Below are 22,685 nucleotides of genomic sequence, written 5' to 3' on the forward strand. Positions count from 1 at the left end.
GTGATATTTGAAAATACTTGAAGTTGGTGAAGTTCTTTCTGCAGAGAATAATTTTATTTTCCAGCATAAGACGTCACTTAGACTATATTCTTTTAGGATCCAAATTTAACTCAGTGGTTTTGCAAGAAATAAATCATCTTCTGATAACCCCACCTTTGGGACAGCACTTAGGTCACAACACTTAAGATTTTTTTTCAAAGCTTTATTACATGTTTTGGTAGCAGATGTCAAGTAGACTGACTATTGCAATGTATAAAGCATGACATATGACTTCCATTTGGATAAAGTATTGTAGAATGCTATCTTTTTCTGTAAACAACTAGACCAAAAAAAGCAAAGCCCCCTCAAAAAAACTTCACCACCACCTTCTCCCAAAACTCCAGGTTGTCAAAACTTTGAGAGAAAAATGAACTGATAGAAAAAATGGTAACAGGTCCTCAATGAAAAGAAAAATTAAACAGAAAAAAATCTCAAGACCACTGAGAAAGATGGAGTTCTTTTTTTTTTTTTTCTTTAGCCATAAGAATGAACATTCAGTTATCTTTCCCTTAGGACTTTAAAATGCACTGAGCTACATGGAAATTTTTAAGAGGGGTGTTGACCTGTTGTTTGTTCTCCAGAAAAAAAAAATATTAGGTTGAAAAAGGAATTCAAATCTGTGTTGAAGAAAGAACTCTTGAAGAAATTGAGGAAGTTTGGTCTGTAGAAATGAAGCTTTGGGTGAAGGCAGGGTAATAAAATTTACAGACAAATATCTGTGGGGGAGAAATTGGACAAGGAAGAATATTGGATTGAATACCTAATAAGTGGAATAGATCAGTAGTTTGAATGCTACTTCAGACACTTAATAGCTTGGTGATCTTGATCAAATTACCTTACCTTGAAGTTTGCAGTAACCTGACAAGGTTATAATTAGGATCAAATTGGATATATATGTAAAGTAAGATCAAGCTGTTTAAGCATTAGAAGTTGACTATGTTTGTTTGTTTTTTAATGTGATTATCAATTTATTGGGATAGACCAAAGTAAGAATTATGTTGTTGCTATTGTTGTTTTGCTTTTAATTGGGATTAGCTAAGCTTGAATCTATTTGAAGACATAATAATAACAAGGAGGAGGAGGAAAAGGAGAATAGCAAAGGAAGAGAATAAACATTTACATAATGCCTACTATGTACTAGGCACTATATTAAGTGTTTTTTATAAAAATTATCTCATTTGATAAAGTCAATACTATAACTAGCATTTATGTTGTACCTTCAATGTGCCAGATTTGATTTTTCAAAGAATCCTGCTATTATTTTATAGAAGAAGAAACCATGAGTAAGTGACTCGTCCAAACTCATACAGCTAATAATTCCTGAGGTCAGTTTTTACCTTAGGTTTTCCTGACTCCAAGTCAAGTGTTCTATCTACTGTACCACCACTACAAGATTGGAAAAAGCCAAAGGAAAGAAAAGGTTAAAGATTTGAATTAGGGACAGCTAGTTGGTGTAGTGGATAGAGCACAAGCCCTGAAGTCAGGAGGACATGAATTCAAATCTGATCTCACCCACACTTAACACTTTCTGTCTATGTGACCCTGGGCAAGTCACTTAATCCCAGTTGCTTCAGGGGAAAAAAATTAGTAAGCATGAGGGGATGGGATTAAGATAAAAGAATATGGATTAGCCTTGACCAGAAGCAGAAACATCTCATTCTTTAAAATAAGAGAATAAAGGAAGAATAAATGAAGTTGTTTTAACCCAGCACTGTGTGGAGTCAAAGGACATGTGTTTGAATTCTTTTTCTTACTACCACCTATTGTTTACTGTATTAACTTAAACAAGTCAATAAAACTCTTTGGACTGCAGTTTTCTTATTTGTAAAATGAGAATATTTTCATTAGAATGAGTCCTGGACTCCTAAGATTATAGCTCAGGACCAGAATTCTGTACTTAGACTTGGAGTTTGAGGATTCTAGAATAATGTAACTGAATCAGGAAAGAAAAACAGGGATAACAGAGGTGAAGAGAAGGAAGAAGGTACACAGAATTTCAACCATGACAAGGGAACACAAGATACAAGGTCTTAGGATGAGGAGTGGGGAAATTGTGCTATTCTCTACATTAGGACTGAGCAGAGAGATTCTTATAGAGTAAAGAGGGAGAGGGGCTGTGATCTTATCCTAACCCATCTTTGAGTTGGCTCATTTACATATCAGAACCATCTTAAAGTTGGCTTCATTGTGTATCAGGCTTATGTGAGCCACCTGATCCTTGGAAGGAGTCACATAGAAGAATAGGGGAATAATAATTTAAGACTTGCTTCTTTAAATGGCCATTAGGCCATATAGCCTAAATAACTCCCTTATTTACTTAATAGGATTACTTAACAATAAGACTGAATTAATTTATCTCTAAAATTGACATTCTAAATCCTAGGCTTTTGAGAATGAACTTTTTTCACTGATCCCACTTGGAAACTGATCCCACTGATTCACTTGAAAAGAGAATGCAGTATTCATCTAAGAATGCATGATTTAGAGTTACAGATTTTGACTTTAACATCTGATTTTGTTGCTTACTACCTGGGTGAGGCTTGGCAAGTGATCCCCATTTCCTCATCTGTAAAATGGAATAGAGGAACTCTGAGGTCCCTTTTAATTTCAGATCTATAAACCTATTGATGTGGTAGGATAGCAATACCTAGTTCAAAATAAACACATGAAAAATTCACAATGGCCATTCTCTTTGGCAAAAGCTAGATTTATTTAGGGGAAAGCATTAAAGACAAAATAAAGGGATACAATAGACACCAGGGATGTTAATATGAAAATGAGAGTTGGGAGAGCATATAGTTAGAAAGGAAAAAGACAAATTCCTGAGAACTCACAATTAACAAGAGAAAGGAAATAATCTGTGAGATGGAAGTAAACCATTGTCTGACAGGTTAGACTGACCAGAGTTAGCTAGGATATGGAAAATGGTGCCATTAGAAGGAAGGCACTATGAAGGAAAGCGAGTACCTCATAGTGGGCATAGTCCTGAAGAGAATTTAGCAAAGGGCTTCAATTTAAGCAGATCTTTTAGAGAAGAAATTTACCTGTAGGGGTTTCTCTCAGTGAGACCAGAGAAGTAAAGACAACTCAAAGAGAGGAGTCAGGAGCTGAATAAAATGTACCTGGCTAGAGATATGCTAATCAATATTCCAAAAGATTATTTGAAGATACTCAGGTTGGGGGATGGACACTAGGGGTTGCTAAAAAGTTCCTTCCTAGTTAGTCTGGGGATTATCTCATAATAGCTTCTTCCTGACAGAAGAAAAGAGTCATATCATTATGACTGATGATGTTTGAGTCTCCTCAATTCTTGATGGTGATGAGATTAGTGGCAATAATTGGTTTAACCAATAGAATTGGTTAAAATACCCTTTTAATTGGCTGCAGGTTTAAAATGAAAGAATTCACTTATTCCCAAATTATTAATTGCAAAATGAAAGTTTATTGTTGGATAGAAACCAGTTTGCTAAGAGACTGACTTCTAGAGTAGCAAAGACCGATTAGAGAAATGGAATCTTATGCTGAGAGAATTCTTTCTCAGTGGGCAGAGTCCTAGCAACTGAACAAGCTACTTTTGGCCTTCTGTAAGGAGCTGAACTGAAAAAAGCCTGCTATATGAGGATCCTGTTGGGAGGCTGGGAAAGCCTGAGCTGATCAGACCAGTATTTCTCAATTGAATGAGAATTTAGAATTTCAAAAAGAGCTTCGGGAGTTGATTTGCCTTTGCATAATATTGCTTCTCTTATCCTGGGAAGATGGGCCTTCTCTAGACTCCTCGGAGCCTGGGAGATCCTGATCTCTGAGATCAGAAAGGGAATACAACACAGTTTAGTGATAATCTTAAAGGGAACACAGCTTCAGTAAAGGGAACAGTTTCCCTCCCTCTTCATGAACTTTAGTACCTTCTTGAAATAATCCATAGCTGTCATCTCTTGACATTTGTTTTTGAGCAACTGAGGGTTTCTTGGTAGCTCCTATATTGATTGAAATCATTATACCACACAGCTCAAAAGAAGTTCTTTGGAAAAAATATCACTTTCTTTTATGGGAAATCCAATTTTAAGTCTAAGTATCTTGATCCTTTGAAGCCTATTAGAGTCTTGTTATCTGAGAAGGTTTAAAAAAATTTATAAATTTGAATTAAAATACTTTTAATCCCTCTCTCTAAGATTCTCATAGTACAAAAGGGTTATTTTTAATATAGAATTTTCCCAGTGTTGCTATATAGCAACCAGACTTGGAATACCATTGTCATTTAATAACTAAAATGTGAATCACATAGAGAGTAATAGAAGCTGAAGATGAGTGTGAACAGGCTAAGGCCAATGAGGAAAGAATGAGGAATTTTGAAGGACAGGAGTAAAGGATTGTGTGGATTGTTATATAACTATATAAAGGAAAGAGAAGATAGCTAGTCATGTTTTGAGTTTAAGGGATGACAAGTGACTAGTGGTTTGTGTGATGTATTTAAAACTCATATGAGATATTCCTTTTTGGAATGAGTTCCTTAAGGGTAGGCTTTTCCGTTTGTATACCCAGGGTTTAGCGTAGTTCTTTGCATATTCCAGCCCAAGCTTCATTTGGTCATTGTCTGAACTCTGATGGCTCTGATGGTCCTTAGTGAACCAGAAAACCCTGATGGTCTTTCCCTTTTAGTTTGATTTTTTTTATAAGTAAAAGAGGTCATTCCTTGCCTTATTTCTTACCTAGCTTTAATCTTTGAATGAGTATTGCCTCAGACAAACTGAGACCTGGGAAAGCTCATAGTTTAAAAAGGCCCTCTCCCTTTGTCTTGAGCTATATTTTTCCACTGGTTTCTGGAGAAGAAAGTGAGACTGGTGACTTTGTACAAATCTCTCTCATTTAAATCCAACTCACAAGTCATAGTGTCCCTGACATCATGATCCCCTTCAAAAACAAAGGACAAACAACAACACTTATTTATTTATTCTTTGGAAACCTACTGGTTTCAAAAGAAATCAAAAAAGGTCCCTAGCATATTGGGTTAACTCCTTATGATGAACTTTTGGAAGTATGTAGACAAGTATGTAGATGGGCAGGTATAGATGAAATATTATAGACATCATTGACAGACACTCTCAAATTATGAGTAAATTAGAATTAGCAATGGTTTTTAAATACACAAGTAGAAATCACTACAATGGACTGCTGTAATATTCCCTTTTCCATAGAAAGTCAGTCATATTGCGTGTCTACCTTACCATATTTGTACCATATTGACTTCAGGTGAAGTCAACTTAAAATGAAAGTCAGCTTTAATTAAGAAAAATTTATGAAAGGAAGAAGGTGTGGATGAGGGAATAGTGATTAATGATTGGGAGTAATAACATATGAGAGGAAGAAAAGAAACTAATATTTATTAATCACCTATTATGTGCCATACCCTGTGTTAAGTACTTTATAAATATTATCTTACTTAAGCCTCCAGTCACCCTGGGAGATATGCACAATTATTCTCCTCATTTAATAGTTGAGGACATTGAGAGAGAAAAAAGTTAAATGTCTATGTCAAATACAGCTAGGAAATGTCTAATATGGATTTGAATGTAAATCTCTCTGACTCTAGGCACAGTTCTATGTACAGTGCATCATGGATTTATCATATTTATAGTCAACGTGAATTGATTAAGAACTATGTGTCAGAATTTGTGCTTAGAGCTAAGAATATAAAATAAGCAGAAAGAAAACAGTACCTGTGCTCAAGGAAATTATGTTCTAATGGGGAAACACAATTCATAAGAAGTTAAAAGTGGAGGGAGTAGGTAGAACCATAGTAGAGATGGTCTGGAGTGGAGGCCTGAGAAGAATGAAGTCTTGGCTGGTGTGGGCACTTTCCTTCAAAGGGAGTTTCTTGGAAAACCAGGCCAAAAAAAATGGCCATGAAGGTAGATTGTACTTCCAATATATGGAAGATAGGAAGGAGGTGCATTTATAGCGTGAAGAGGGAATTCTGGCATAATAGAGAAAGTTGTGAAACATGAGGAGTGAAAGTGAGAAAGGAATGTGTAGTCCTGTATAATTATGTCTTTTTAAAAAATGCCAACTGATTGAAACTATTCTTCTATTTCTTATATCCTTGAATCATTGACCATCTATTAGATTGCCCACTCAAAGCAACTCTAATTTACCATACCCTAGAGCAGCTTGCCCTGGAGATTTTGATTAAGATAATAATGGACCATAATTCATTAAGTATTTAATTAAAGCTTATAGAATGAATGAATCATCACCTAAGGTTCTTAGGTTGTAGGTAAGGTGGCTGTTTTCTTAAATTCAAGAAGAGGGAATTTAAAAAATAGGAACTGGATCTGTGATTCCATTACTAAAGGAAAATTCTATCTACCACTGTAGGGAAGCATCTTCTCTGTAATCGATAGCTTAGAGACTTGCCTATGATACTGAGAGACTTACTAAGTGTCACATGATTGGGATGTGTCAGAGACAGGACTTGAAGCCAAGTTTCCCAAACTTCAAATCTAGCTATATCTATTATATCATGTAACCTATCAAAAATTTCTTAATCTTAATGAAGCAAAACCAAGCAGGAAAATGCCAAGACCTTGATTTTATACAAAGCAAACTGCTCCATACAACAGGTTCTGACTTCCCTCTGTAAGAGAATTGAGAAGCTTGGATGGTGATCCACCTTCTCAGCTGTTGGGATTCTTAGCATAGTCTACTATTTTTCTTCTTGGTTTGGAACAGTTGATTGCTGGTTGGGATGTGGAAGAGGTTATAATTGTTAGGATTTCAAATTCTATGATAATCACCATCCTTTATAGGAGTCAATCTTTTAAAAATAATGAGTAGACATTTTTTGCATTGTGTTTTAGCCCCTGAAGGATTTGAACAAATAAATTGATATTTGGTTCAGTTTGTGGTAGGGTTCCAGCAGGGCAAAACCACTGGGCTCTTAAAAAACACACTAAAGGTTTTCTAAAATTCCCATTCTTAATGATCTGCCTGCTTCACTCTTGTTTTGAAAACATCTGGTGGTTTTCAGTGGAGGGACACTTCTCTCCTAAAAAATAAAAACTGAATTTAAAAGGAACATTCATCAGCTTGAAATTTACACTAAAATAATTATTCTCTGTTCTTGTCATCTTAAGACATTATTTAAAAAGAATTATACATTTAATACAAGATGGGCCATCCAGTACCTTCATTTGTAGCCAAGAAAGAGACCAAGAAAGGTTAACTTCCTTATCATCACATAGATGGTAAATGGCAAAGGATGGATTTGAATTTACATCCCCCTTAATACCAAAGTCAGCATGCTGCCTTTGTATCATATTTATATCATCACTTAAATAGGAAGGCAATAAGATGTATTTAAAAGAACCAGGGCTAGGAAAATGAGATAGGGTTTACTAGATGTTCATTCCCTTCCCCAAAATAAAAGAGATTTTTGAGTTACTAAGAACTGCTGAGATGAGGAATGTAGGAAGCAAGATGGTAGGAGGACCTTTATTTAGATATGAAAAAACAGGAAAGATCAGTCTTTAGGACTACAGAATGAAAATTGCTCATATTTTGTAACATTTTAAGGCATACAAACTATTAGTGTCTCTTCTTTACTTTTTTGATAGACCTATGATTTCATTAATGTAAGTAAACTGCATCTCCTGATTCAGATAAGAAAGTTTAGGGTCTTAGGAAATTGCCTCATATACTGAGAAATTAATTGACTTTGGGGTCACACAGCTAGTATATATTCAAGGCAAAATTTGGAATCATCTTACTGACCCCCAGATCTTTCTGTCTTGTATGCACTAGATTGCTATTAATCCTCTTTCATTTTATGTAGAACTAAACCATGGAGAGGTTAGATGATTTGTCAAGTTCACATAATCAGTAAGTTCCAGAGCAAGGATTTTGAACTGTCTCTTGATTCCAGTGACATTGCTCTTTCCAGTGTACCAAATTAGAGGTAAGTAGGAGGGGAGAAGAGGAAAAAGTGTAGTACAACACTTATCTCAGAAGTTGGGGATCTGATTCCTCAATCTGGAAATTTTTTGGCTCTCCCTTCATATCAGAGAAGAAGAATGATTTTTTTTTTGCTTTTTTTCATATAGAGCATTTACTGTGCAGTATTTAATCATAATCTTTGTATTGTCTTTTGGCTTTCAAGTGTCATCTGCAGCTTCTTCAAAACTCAAAAAAATATATAATTTAATTTCTTATGCCAACCTGTGACAGTGTAACTGTGATGGGGAAATTCACTATATAGAAATATAATTATACTTCCTTGGAATCAAGAATATCAGAGTTTGAGGGTAAGTGAAGATGGCAGAGAAAAGGTTGGAGCTCTTCCCCAAGACCACCAAACACCTTTAAATAATGCCACAAAATAATTCCTAGAGCTGCAGAATTCACAAAAGGATAGGGTAAAAGAATTTTCCAGCCAAAGGGTAACTTGGAAGGTCAGCAAAAAGTCTATCACTGGGTAAGAGTGGAGCACAGTCCTGCATAGGCTTCAATAATGCAGACTAGATCCCTGCAGACCCAGTTCTTGGGAGTCAATGAAGCAGCAGCAGTAGCATGTGCTTCTCAAACTCTCAGTTCACAAACACTAAAGGGATTGAACAAGTGATCTGAAGAAGTGGTCCCTTTGCTGGGGCAGGACTTTATTGCTTTGTTACTCAGATCTGGGTTGCAGTCTGGGGTGGCAGTCCCAGAGCAAGGAGGAGTACTACACTAGAACTTACAGTCCCCATGGAATCCTATCCTTTTGTGAATTCTGCAGCTCTAGGAATTATTTTGTGGCATTATTTAAAGGTGTTTGGTGGTCTTGGGGAAGAGCTCCAACCTTTTCTCTGCCATCTTCACTTACCCTCAAACTCTGATATTCTTGATTCCAAGAAAGTATAATTATATTTCTATACCTTACCTTACAGTTCCAACATAAAAATAAGTTGCTTGTGGTCATTCATCGACCAGAACATAGACCAGGAGAGTAGTAAATACCTCTCTTTTGATCATACCATCTTAGAAGAATGAAACATTACAGGCCCCTAAAAGTAACTCTGAAAACAACTGCATAAAACAATTGAAGCTTTAGACAGTACATTCTTTACACTAGAAGCATAGCCCCACTTAAATAAAAAAATTAATGTCAAGAAATAGACTGGAAAAATGGACAAACAACAGAAAAAGATTCTGACAATAGCAACTTACTATGGCAACAAGGAAGATCAAAACCTACACTTGGAAGAAGATAAAGTGAAAGCTACATTTAAAGTATCCAAAAATATGAATTTTTGGTCAGAACCTGGAAAATCTCAAAAAAAATTTGAAAATCAAGTAAGAGAGGTAGAAGAAAAATTGGAAAGAGAAATTAGAGTGGGAAAATAGTTAACAGCTTGGTAATGGAAAAATATAAAAATATTTTTTAAAAATAACACCTTAAAAACAAGAATAGGTCAAATGGTTAAAGAGATAGGAAAAGGGTAATGCATAGAAGAATGCCCTACTAAGTGAATTGATCAAATAAAAAAGGAGGCACAAAACTCAATGAAGGAAATAATTCCTTAAAAAGTAGAATTGAACAAATGGAAGCTAATGAGTTTGTAAGAAATCAACAAACAACAAAACAAAGCCAAAAGAATAGAGAGAAAATAAAAGCCAATGTGAAATAGAAAAAAAAACTGACCTGGAAATAGATCCAAGAAAGAAAAAATTTTAAATTATTGAATTATAAGAAAACTATAATAAAAAAGAGCCTAGACATCATCTTTCAAGAAATTATTGATTGAAATTGTCCTGATATTCTACAACCAGAGAATAAAATAAAAACTGAAAGAATCCACCAATCACCTAAAAGAAAACCAAGTTTCAAATGCAAACTAACTTGGCACAAAGAGAATAAGACCTCCTGTAGATGGATGTTCTTTATTAACAAAAAGAGATTAACCACACCTCCTATCAAATCTTTTTCCTCCAAAGTCTCTCTACATCTCCACATTCACTTTTTAATCATTATATTTTTATTAAACACATTATATATCCCACCCATCTTTTCCCACTACTAAAAAAATGAAACCAAAAAATGTTTGTAACAAATACGAATAGTCAAACAAACAAATTTCCATGTTGACTACATTCAAAAATGTCTTATTTTTCTTTTCTTTTTAAATGTATTTATTTAGAACTTAAACACAAAAAAGTAGAAAAAGAAAGACAAAAAAAGAAAAAAATGTCTCTTGTGCCCATTAGAACATCAGCAGATCATGATAATTCAAAATATGCAACAATAAATTTCCATTTCAAGGAAGCACATATAATAATAGAAGATATTATATTAACAATAAATTTCCATTTCAAGGAAGCATATATAATAATAGAAGACATTATATTCATGGCTGTCCATGTTTTCTTTGCTTCCTAGTAGATTTTCTTTTGTTATCTGCTGTGCACTCTGACCCAATCTTTCTTTTTAGACTTCCCAGTTATTAATGTCAATCTTAGATAAATAGCCTACATTTCCACATAAAATCATAAATAATTTGTCCATGTTGAATCTCTTGTAATTAGTCTTTGATGTTGACTCTTATATGTTAACTGTTCTATTGAGTTTTAGTTTGTTTGAGATAAAATCCTGAAAATCTGAAAGTTCATTGAATGTTCATTTTTTTCATACAATATCATAATTAATTTTGCTAAATATAAGATTACAGGTGTAATTATTTTGATTGTCAATATGCAATATTTCAGAACCTGCAGTCTTTATTTTAGCTGCTGCTAAATCCTGTAAATCAAAGGATAGCTTTGAATTGCTTTTTGTTTGTTTGTTTCTTGTAAAATTTTGTCTTTGATCTGGAGGTTTTTAATTTTAACAACATTCCTATATGCTTTCCTTGTATGATCTCTTTGAGTTGGCAAATGGTGGGGTTTATTCTTATTTCTATTTCCCCCTCTTATTCTATCACTTCAGGACAATTTTTAAAAATTATGTCTTGTGTTATTATGTCAAGGTTCTTTTATTGGTCATGGTTTTCAGGTAGTTTAATTATTCTTATATGTTTTCTTCCCAATCTTTTCTCCAAATCTGTTATTTTTCTTATGTTTCACATTCTCTTCTATTTTTTCATTCTTTATATTTTGTTTTGTTATTTTTTGGTCTCTTATAGTCCCTTTTCACAATTCTAATTTTCAAATAATCATTTTCTTCTTAAGACTCTGGATATCTTTTTCTTTTTTTCATTATCTTATTGTTTTTCTTGATTTTTTAAAGTTTTTCCTCAATCTCTCTTATTTGATTGTTAAAATCTTTTTGAATTTTTTTATAAATTCCTTCTGTAAATGGAGCTACTTAATGTTACTCTTTGGGGGAGGAAAAGCTTTTTTTTTTATTTACTTCAGTTTCCTCCTCTGAAGGTGAACTCAGGTCTTCCTATCCCCATAGTAACTTTCGATGGTTTCTTCTTTACCTGCTAATTTTTATTTTTAAATGAGGACTTATTAGTGTAAGGGACTCTATTGCAGGTGGAGAGGATGCTGTACTCCACTTTCCCATAAGTGCCTGTAGCCTATAGCTTTCCTAATCCACATCTTCTGTACTTCTGGTGTGTGCTAGTTCTTTCTTCCCAGGTCCACATCTGAGCAGCACAGCTGGGTCTGGCCATTCATTATCAGCAGAGGTTCTCTCAGTTTTCCTGTATTGAGACCCCTGTCTCCCCATACAATCCAAAAGGTGAAAGTTCCTGTAGTTTGGACTGAGACCACCTCCAAAATGAACTATCCCCAGGGCTTCCTGCTTGTTTCTGTAGAGATAGCTTAGAGATATTTGTATTTCACACTGGTTAAATCTCCATCCTGAGTTCTTTCTTCCCAAATTCTCAGGTGGTCCCAGAAGGATTGTCTTTTGACCCAAATCTTATTTGTTTTTCCCATTCCATTTTGGGAAAGGAAATCTGGAGATCTTGGAATTTTCTGATCCATTCTGCCATCTTTCCAAAATCCTCCCCTGCATCTTATTTTTTTCAATCCAGAAAATCATCTCTCTGCCAAAGATACCTAGAAAGACCAATACAAACTGATGCAGAGTAGAATAAAGCCAACAGAACCAGGAGAACAATTTGTATTATAGCAACAACATCGTAGCAACCAACAATTTTGAAAAATATAAATCCCTGATCACAACAATTTTTAACTGCAATTCCAGAAACCAAGGATAAAGAGGGCAGATCTGTGTTATCCTTCTGACACAGTCCTTTCCCCCCAAACTAGCCCTGGATTTCCTGGGGGGGAACAGGAAACAAAATAAGCAGAACAGGAAACTGTTGGTCAACAGAATCTGAGTGAGTTATAGGAATGGATTTAAGCAAGAATTAGTTAATATATTCTTTTAACTCTTTGCAGTTTTATTACTTTCATTTCTGATCTCTGGGACCTAGAGAAAAAGGCTAATTAGTTTCCCAATGACAACTCTTCAAACAGCAACTGCAAACAAATCTTTGATCCTCATTTCCATCAACTCATTCATTCATGGCATACCATCCTTTTATGGATGACAGATTGTGGTGGACCACATTAAGGAAGTTCTGTCTTTCTACTAACTTTCTACTAATGTCTCTCTGGCATATTTGATGAAATATCCCTTTTCATACCTGTGGTGTCACTCTCTCATGAGATTATACAACCAAATTTATAAGCAGTCAAAGAAACAGAGTTTCATTCTGCCAAAAACAACTCTAGAACTATTAAAGATGGAATTTCTAGAGATTCAGCCAAACCATCTATGAGAAATGCATGTTTCTTGGTTTCTGTTAACATTTTATAAGAATTTGATGGAATAAGGAAGACACTGATTTGGACACAATAATGATAACATATTAGTCACTTATTTAACAAAAAAAGATAATGAAGGTTTTTTTTTCTCCTTTAACAAGAGGAAAGCAAATAAAAAGTCACCCCTACTGTGTTAAGAAGCCTACTTCCTAGGTCACCAATAAGTCTTATATTTTTTCCCTTTCTTCCTACCATACTTCTCACATACTCAAGGACAATTGAAATTGAAAATTCTCATTAAAACAAATCACGCTGAAACAAAAAAGAGGAAATCTTTATAGAAATATTACATTTATTGGGGACTTTAGGACTTAACTTTTCTTCAGCTTAACTGAACTCAAAAGATGCCACTTAGAAGTTTCTTATTCTTACATTGGGTTGAAGCATTTGGGAACTCTCATAGCTTTGTCTTCTCTATCTAGAATGTTTTTATTCGTTGATTCAACTGACATTAAGTCCCTACTATGTGTTAGGATTCTTACAATCACTAAGACAGTGCAATTGATAGAGACAATAATTATCTAATGTACCATGGTTCAGTATGATTGATCTGACCCTACAAGGAGATGTTATGGGCCAGAATTTGAAACAAGGTATTAAATGGAATTGAAGAGACAATGGTTAAATCTACTTTAGCATTGATTTAATTGACTATTCTGTCTTGTGAGCCTAGCCTTTTCCACTGATCCACTAATCTATTTCTTAGCCAATACCAAATGGTTTTGGTGACTGCTGCTTTATAATATAATTTTAGATCAGGTACAGCTAGGCCACCTTCATTTGATTTTTTTTTTCATTAATTCCCTTGAGATTCTCGACTTTTTATTGTTCCATATGAATTTTGTTGTTATTTTTTCTAGATCAATAAAATATTTTCTTGGAAGTCTGATTGGTATAGCACTAAATAAAGAGATTAGTTTAGGGAGTATTGTCATCTTTATTATGTTCGCTCGGCCGATCCAAGAGCACTTAATATTTTTCCAATTATTTAAGTCTGACTTTATTTGTGTGGAGACTTTTTTATAATTTTGCTCATATAATTCCTGACTTTCCTTTGGTAGATAGATTCCCAAATATTTTATGGTATCAACAGTTATTCTGAATGGAATTTCTCTTTGTATCTCTTGCTGTTGGGTTTTGTTGGTGATGTATAAAAATGCTGAGGATTTATGGGGATTTATTTTGTAGCCAGCTACTTTGCTAAAATTATGAATTATTTCCAATAGCTTTTTGGTAGAATCTCTGGGGTTCTCTAGGTATACCATCATATCATCTGCAAAGAGTGATAGTTTGGTTTCCTCATTGCCTACTCTAATTCCTTTTATGTCTTTCTCGACTCTTATTGCCGAGGCTAGTGTTTCTAATACGATATTAAATAATAATGGTGATAGTGGGCAACCTTGCTTCACTCCAGATCTTACTGGGAAAGGTTCCAGTTTTTCCCCATTGCATATGATGCTTACTGATGGTTTTAAATATATGCTCCTGACTATTTTAAGGAAAAGTCCATTTATTCCTATGCTCTCAAGTGTTTTTATTAGGAATGGATGTTGGATTTTATCAAATGCTTTTTCTGCATCTATTGAGATGATCATGTGGTTTTTGTTTGTTTAGTTATTGATATAGTCAATTATGTTAATAGTTTTCCTAATATTGAACCAGCCCTGCATTCCTGGTATAAATCCTACTTGGTCATAGTGTATTATCCTGGTGACAATTTTCTGTAATCTTTTTGCTAATATTTTATTTAAGATTTTAGCATCAATATTCATTAGGGAGATTGGTCTATAATTTTCTTTCTCTGTTTTCAGCCTACCTGGTTTAGGTATCAGTACCATATCTGTGTCATAAAAGGAGTTTGGTAGGACTCCTTCAATCCCTATTTTTTCAAATAGTTTATATAACATTGGAGTTAATTGTTCTTTAAATGTTTGGTAGAATTCACATGTAAATCCATCTGGTCCTGGGGATTTTTTCTTAGGGAGTTGATTGATAGTTTGTTGTATTTCTTTTTCTGAGATGGGACTGTTTAGGATATTTACTTCTTCCTCTGTTAGTTTGGGCAAGCTGTATTTTTGGAGGTATTTTTCTATTTCATTTAAGTTGTCGAATTTATTGGCATAAAGTTGGGCAAAGTAACTCCTAATTATTGCTCTAATTTCCTCTTCGTTAGTGGTGAGTTCTCCCTTTTCATTTTTAAGACTAACAATTTGATTTTCCTCTTTCCTTTTTTTAATCAGATTTACTAAGGGTTTGTCTATTTTGTTGGTTTTTTCATAGAACCAACTCTTAGTTTTATTAATCAATTCAATAGTTTTTTTACTTTCAATTTTATTGATCTCACCTTTTACTTTTAGAATTTCAAGTTTAGTGTTTGACTGGGGGTTTTTAATTTGTTCCTTTTCTAGCATTTTTAATTGCAAACCCAATTCATTGACCTTCTCTTTCTCTATTTTATACAAATAGGCCTCTAGAGATATGAAATTTCCCCTTATTACCGCTTTGGCTGCATCCCATACATTTTGGTATGATGTCTCATTATTATCGTTTTCTTGGGTGAAGTTATTAATTATGTCTATGATTTGCTGTTTTACCCAATCATTCTTTAGTATGAGATTATTTAGTTTCCAATTATTTTTTGGTCTACTTCCCCCTGCTTTTTTGTTGAATGTAATTTTCATTGCATCGTGGTCTGAAAAGGATGCATTTACTATTTCTGCCTTACTACATTTGAGTTTGAGGTTTTTATGTCCTAATATATGGTCAATTTTTGTATAGGTTCCATGAACTGCTGAAAAGAAAGTGTATTCCTTTCTGTCTCCATTACATTTTCTCCAGAGATCTATCATATCTAGCTTTTCTAGTATTCTGTTTACCTCTTTGACTTCTTTCTTATTTATTTTCTGGTTTGATTTATCTAATTCTGAGAGTGCAAGGTTAAGATCTCCCACTATTATAGTTTTACTGTCTATTTCTTCTTGCAGCTCTCTTAGTTTCTCTTTTAAGAATTTAGATGCTACCCCACTTGGTGCATATATGTTTAATATAGATAGTGCTTCATTATCCATGCTACCCTTTAGCAAGATATAGTGTCCTTCCTTATCTCTTTTAATTAGGTCAATTTTTGCTTTAGCTTGATCTGAGATCAGGATGGCTACCCCTGCTTTTTTGACTTCACCTGAAGCATAGTAGATTTTGCTCCAACCTTTTACCTTTAACCTGCATGTATCTCCCCGCTTCAGGTGTGTTTCCTGTAAACAACATATTGTAGGATTCTGGCTTTTAATCCATTCTGCTAACCGCTTCCTCTTTATGGGGGAGTTTACCCCGTTCACGTTTATGGTTAGAATGACCAATTCTGTATTACTTGCCATCTTGTTAACCCCGGTTTATGCTTTCCTCCCTTCTTTCCCCTTTCCCCCCCTTCCAAGTATTAAGCTTGTGAGCACCCCTTGCTTCTCACAGCCCTCCTTTTTAGTGTCCCTCCCCCCGTCTTAGAGTTCCTCCCCCTATCTTACCCCTTTCCCTCCCAGTTCCCGTATTCCCTTCTGCTTAGCTTATTCTTTCACCATAGATTGAATATGTCTTAAGATTTTTCACTTAAAGCCAATTCTGAAGGCAGTAAGATACCCACTATATTCATCCCCCTCCATTCTTTCTCTCAGATATAATAGGTTTCCTATGCCTCTTCATGAGATGTACTACCCCCACTTTACCCTTTTTCTGGTACAATGTCCTTTCCACATCAATTTCTAGAACAAGGTATACATGTATTCTTTATACATCTATATAGTCAAAATATAGTTCCCAAGATTAATCTTTACCTTTTTAGATTTCTCTTGAGTTCTATATTTGTAGATCAAACTTTTTGTTAAGTTCTGGTTTTTTCATCAGAAATAGATGAAATTCGCTTACTTCGTTGAATGTCCATCTTCTTCCTGGAAAAAGATGCTCATTCTCGCTGGGTAAGTTATTTTTGGTTGCATACCAAGTTCCTTAGCCTTTCGGAATATCATATTCCAGGCCCTTCGATCTTTTAATGTGGATGCTGCCAGATCCTGGGTGATCCTTATTGTGGCTCCTTGATACTTGAATTGGGTTTTTCTAGCCGCTTGCAATATTTTTTCTTTCACCTGAGGGTTCTGGCATTTGGCCACTATATTCCTTGGTGTTTTGATTTTAGGATCCCTTTCAGTGGGTGATCGATGAATCCTTTCAATGTTTATTTTTTCCTCTGTTCCTATGACTTCTGGGCAGTTCTCTTTGATAATTTCCTGGAAGACAGTGTCCAGGCTCTTTTTTTCATCATGTTTTTCTGGAAGTCCAATGATTCTCAGATTGTCTCTCCTGGTTCTGTTTTCCAGGTCTGTTGTCTTCCCCAGAAGGTATTTCACATTTTTCTCCATTGTTTGATTTTTTTGGATTTGCTTGACTGATTCTTCTTGTCTCCTCGAGTCATTCAATTCCACTTGTTCAATTCTGATTTTCAGTGAAGTATTCTCTTCACTCACTTTTTTAAAATCTTTCTCTAATTGTCCAATTGAGTTCTTTTGTTCTGTGGAATTTTTTTCCATTTCGCCAATTTTGTTTTTTAGAGAGCTGTTTTCTGTTTCCAGTTCACTAATCCTATTTTTCAAGGATTTTACTTCTTTATCCACTCTCTCTTTAACTTTCTCCAGGCTCTTTTGCCAAGCCTCCCTCTCCTTTTCCCAAGCCTCCCTCTCCTTTTGCCAAGCTTCTCTCTCCTTTTGCAAGCCTCACTCTGCTTTCCCCATTTTTCTTCTAGCTCCCTTGTGAGAGCCTTTTTAATCACTTCTATGAGGTTCATCTGTGCTGAGGAACAGATGATTTCCTCCTTTGGGGAATCACCTGGGGACTGCCTGTTTTTAGTCTCCTCAGGATTTAGAGTCTGCTCTCTATCTGTATAGAAGCTGTCAAGGGTTAAAGTCCTCTTCAGCTTCTTGCTCATTCTGTCTATTAATCAGAGACAAACTACCAAAGAAAAACAGAAAAAACTGGAGTCTTTCTTTGGGGGGGGGGCTGGGTGTGTTATCGAGCTTCCTCTACAGACTGCAGGTGGCAGCAGTGAGGCACTAGCAGGACTGTGCTGCGCCTGCGCTCTGAGATCCCAAAGCGTGCTGAGTCACTGAGGGGGGGGAAGGGGGGGGGGGGGGGCCAGGTCCTGAGAGACTCCAGCTGTTTGCGGTTGTATTCTTCAGCCCCGGTGTTTTTAGCTTCTCTGCTGGGCTGTTGACTTGCTGCAGGTTCCAAACCTGTAGCGAAGCTCTCCCCGCAGAGACGGCTGCAATCACTCCCCACCCCCTCTCCAGTCTGCTCCTGTGCCCTCACTGCCGCTGCCCGCCGCCTGCGCCCGATCTAAAACCGCCCCAGCCCTCCAGTAAAGACAGACCTTTCTTGGCGGATCTCAAGGATGGCTTCTCTTGGTAACTATTTGTGGGTTTTTTTTTTCAGTCAAGCATTGATTCAGAGGCTTGTAATGAAGTGGATAGTGAGAGAAAGCGCGGAGCTTATGCAACTGTGAGCCTCCTCTCCGCCATCTTAACCGGAAGTCCCTCTTCCCAAATTCTCAGGTGGTCCCAGAAGGATTGTCTTTTGACCCAAATCTTATTTGTTTTTCACTGTTTTATCCATTCCATTTTGGGAAAGGAAATCTGGAGATCTTGGAATTTTCTGATCCATTCTGCCATCTTTCCAAAATCCTCCCCTGCATCTTATTTTTTTCAATCCAGAAAATCATCTCTCTGCCAAAGATGCCTAGAAAGACCAATACAAACTGATGCAGAGTAGAATAAAGTCAGTAGAACCAGGAGAACAATTTGTATTATAGCAACAACATCGTAGCAACCAACAATTTTGAAAAATATAAATCCCTGATCACAACAATTTTTAACTGCAATTCCAGAAACCAAGGATAAAGAGGGCAGATCTGTGTTATCCTTCTGACACAGTCCTTTCCCCCCAAACTAGCCCTGGATTTCCTGGGGGGGAACAGGAAACAAAATAAGCAGAACAGGAAACTGTTGGTCAACAGAATCTGAGTGAGTTATAGGAATGGATTTAAGCAAGAATTAGTTAATATATTCTTTTAACTCTTTGCAGTTTTATTACTTTCATTTCTGATCTCTGGGACCTAGAGAAAAAGGCTAATTAGTTTCCCAATGACAACTCTTCAAACAGCAACTGCAAACAAATCTTTGATCCTCATTTCCATCAACTCATTCATTCATGGCATACCATCCTTTTATGGATGACAGATTGTGGTGGACCACATTAAGGAAGTTCTGTCTTTCTACTAACTTTCTACTAATGTCTCTCTGGCATATTTGATGAAATATCCCTTTTCATACCTGTGGTGTCACTCTCTCATGAGATTATACAACCAAATTTATAAGCAGTCAAAGAAACAGAGTTTCATTCTGCCAAAAACAACTCTAGAACTATTAAAGATGGAATTTCTAGAGATTCAGCCAAACCATCTATGAGAAATGCATGTTTCTTGGTTTCTGTTAACATTTTATAAGAATTTGATGGAATAAGGAAGACACTGATTTGGACACAATAATGATAACATATTAGTCACTTATTTAACAAAAAAAGATAATGAAGTTTTTTTTTCTCCTTTAACAAGAGGAAAGCAAATAAAAAGTCACCCCTACTGTGTTAAGAAGCCTACTTCCTAGGTCACCAATAAGTCTTATATTTTTTCCCTTTCTTCCTTCCATACTTCTCACATACTCAAGGACAATTGAAATTGAAAATTCTCATTAAAACAAATCACGCTGAAACAAAAAAGAGGAAATCTTTATAGAAATATTACATTTATTGGGGACTTTAGGACTTAACTTTTCTTCAGCTTAACTGAACTCAAAAGATGCCACTTAAAAGTTTCTTATTCTTACATTGGGTTGAAGCATTTGGGAACTCTCATAGCTTTGTCTTCTCTATCTAGAATGTTTTTATTCGTTGATTCAACTGACATTAAGTCCCTACTATGTGTTAGGATTCTTACAATCACTAAGACAGTGCAATTGATAGAGACAATAATTATCTAATGTACCATGGTTCAGTATGATTGATCTGACCCTACAAGGAGATGTTATGGGCCAGAATTTGAAACAAGGTATTAAATGGAATTGAAGAGACAATGGTTAAATCTACTTTAGCATTGATTTAATACTACAACAAATAACGGTTTCTTAGTGATATAATGATTGGTGTATACTCAGTGTGGGGCATGTAAGGAGGAGGTCTCACTACATAGAATTCCCAATCCTTCTATTTTTGTGCACTTGCATTTTTTATTTCCTTTATAGGTTAAGTGTACCTTATTTCAAAGTCCGTTTCTTTTTGTACAGCAAAATAATTGTATGGATATATATATATATATACACATATAAGTATAAGTTAAATACAAGATATATAAATACAGTATATATACTATTACCACTCATAACTTAAAGTATAAGTTAAATACTATATATATATAGTATTTAACTTATACTTTAACATATTTAACATGTATTGGTCAACCTGCCATCTGGGGGAGTGAGTGGGGGGGAAGGGAAAAATTGGAACAAAAGGTTTTGCAATTGTCAATGCTGAAAAATTAACCATACATAAATCTTGTAAATAAAAAGCCATAATAAAAAAATAAGAAGGAGGAGATCTCAGGGCCATAAAGGAGAAGCCCACTAGAAGCTCTCGGAGGAGGAGACAGATTCATTCCATCTTCTACCTTTGTGCTGGCTGGAGGCTGAAGCTGGCAGAGGCAAAGGACTAGAGGCAGGAGCACTGGGAAACAAGGAGAGAGATAGAACTCTAAGAAAACTAACTGGGCCCAAGGAAAAGAGGCAAGACTTTGAAGGAATGGACCCACACTTAACACTGTATACCAAGATAAGATCAAAATGGTCCATGATTTAGGCATAAAGAACGAGATTATAAATAAATTAGAGGAACATAGGATAATTTATCTCTCAGATTTGTGGAGGAGAAAGAAATTTGTGATCAAAGATGAACTAGAGACCATTACTGATCACAAAATAGAAAATTTTGATTATATCAAATTAAAAAGCCTTTGTACCAACAAAACTAATGCAAACAAGATTAGAAGGGAAGCAACAAACTGGGAAAACATCTTCACAGTTAAAGGTTCTGATAAAGGCCTCATTTCCAAAATATATAGAGAAGTGACTCTAATTTATAAGAAATCAAGCCATTCTCCAATTGATAAATGGTCAAAGAATATGAACAGACAATTTTCAGATGAAGAAATTGAAACTATTACCACTCATATCAAAGAGTATTCCAAATCACTATTGATCAGAGAAATGCAAATTAAGAAACTCTGAGATACCACTGCACACCTGTCAGATTGGCTAAGATGACAGGAAAAAATAATGATGAATGTTGGAGGGGATGAGAGAAAACTGGGACACTGATGCATTGTTGGTGGAGTTGTGAACGAATCCAACCATTCTGGAGAGCAATCTGGAATTATGCCCCAAAAGTTATCAAACTGTGCATACCCTTTGATCCAGCAGTGTTACTACTGGGCTTATACCCCAAAGAGATACTAAAGAAGGGAAAGGGACCTGTATATGCCAAAATGTTTGTGGCAGCCCTATTTGTAGTGGCTAGAAACTGGAAATTTAATGGATGCCCATCAACTGAAGAATGGTTGGGTAAATTGTGGTATATGAATATTACGGAATACTATTGTTCTGTAAGAAATGACCAGCAGGATGAATACAGAGAGGCTTGGAGAGACTTACATGAACATTATGCTAAATGAAACGAGCAGAATCAGGAGATCATTATATACTTCAACAACAATACTCTATGAAGATGTATTCTGATGGAAGTGGATTTCTTTGACAAAGAGATCTAACCCAGTTTCAATTGATCAATGATGGACAGAAGCAGCTACACTCAAAGAAAGAACACTGGGAAATGAATATAAAGTGCTTGCATTTCTGTTTTTCTTCTCGGGTTATTTATATCTTCTGAATCCAATCTCTGTGCAACAAGAGAACTGTTCAGTTCTGCATACATATATTGTATCTAGGATATACTGCAACATATTTAACATATATAGGACTGCTTGCCATCTAGGGGAGGGGGTGGAGGGTGGGAGGGGAAAAATCAGAACAGAAGTGAGTGCAAGGGATAATGTTGTAAAAAAAATTACCCTGGCATGGGTTCTGTCAAGAAAAAGTTATTATTAAAAAAAAAAAAGACTTTGAAGGAGATAATAAAGGATTTGGACTTTAACTCCTGGCTGCATTTGGGGTGATTACACTGAACTGAAACAAAGGCTGCTCCTAGAAGCCCGCAAGAAATCTGCTCCCAGAAAAAAATTACATTTTAGAGAAGAATATTACAACTATGTACCAGATATATGCCACTATGGGGCAGCTGGTTGGTACAATGAGTAGAGAACTGAGAATGAAGCCTGGAGGGCTCATTTTACAGATGATTTACATACTTTTTTTTCTGATATTAGAGCCCCTTGAGAATAGGTACCTTTTTGTAGTAGCTACTTAATCAATAATCATTGACTCATTTTCCAACTCCAAATTAGATGATGAGTAACTGAGGCTAATATAGTTAAGTGACTTATGAGGGTTCACACAACTAGTAAGTTTCTGGGGCTGGATTTGAACTCCATTTGCCTCAGTTCCTTATCACCCAGTTTGAATTTCTTTCCCTTAGTTCCTGAGTCCCCCCCTCCAAAAAAAGGGGGATTGGGACTTTGGTATGTTTTGTTTGTCCTTTTCAATTATATAGACAAGGAGTAGATTCCAGGACCCAGA

Source organism: Antechinus flavipes, chromosome 2, assembly GCF_016432865.1.
Source record: "Antechinus flavipes isolate AdamAnt ecotype Samford, QLD, Australia chromosome 2, AdamAnt_v2, whole genome shotgun sequence".
NCBI lineage: Eukaryota > Metazoa > Chordata > Mammalia > Dasyuromorphia > Dasyuridae > Antechinus > Antechinus flavipes.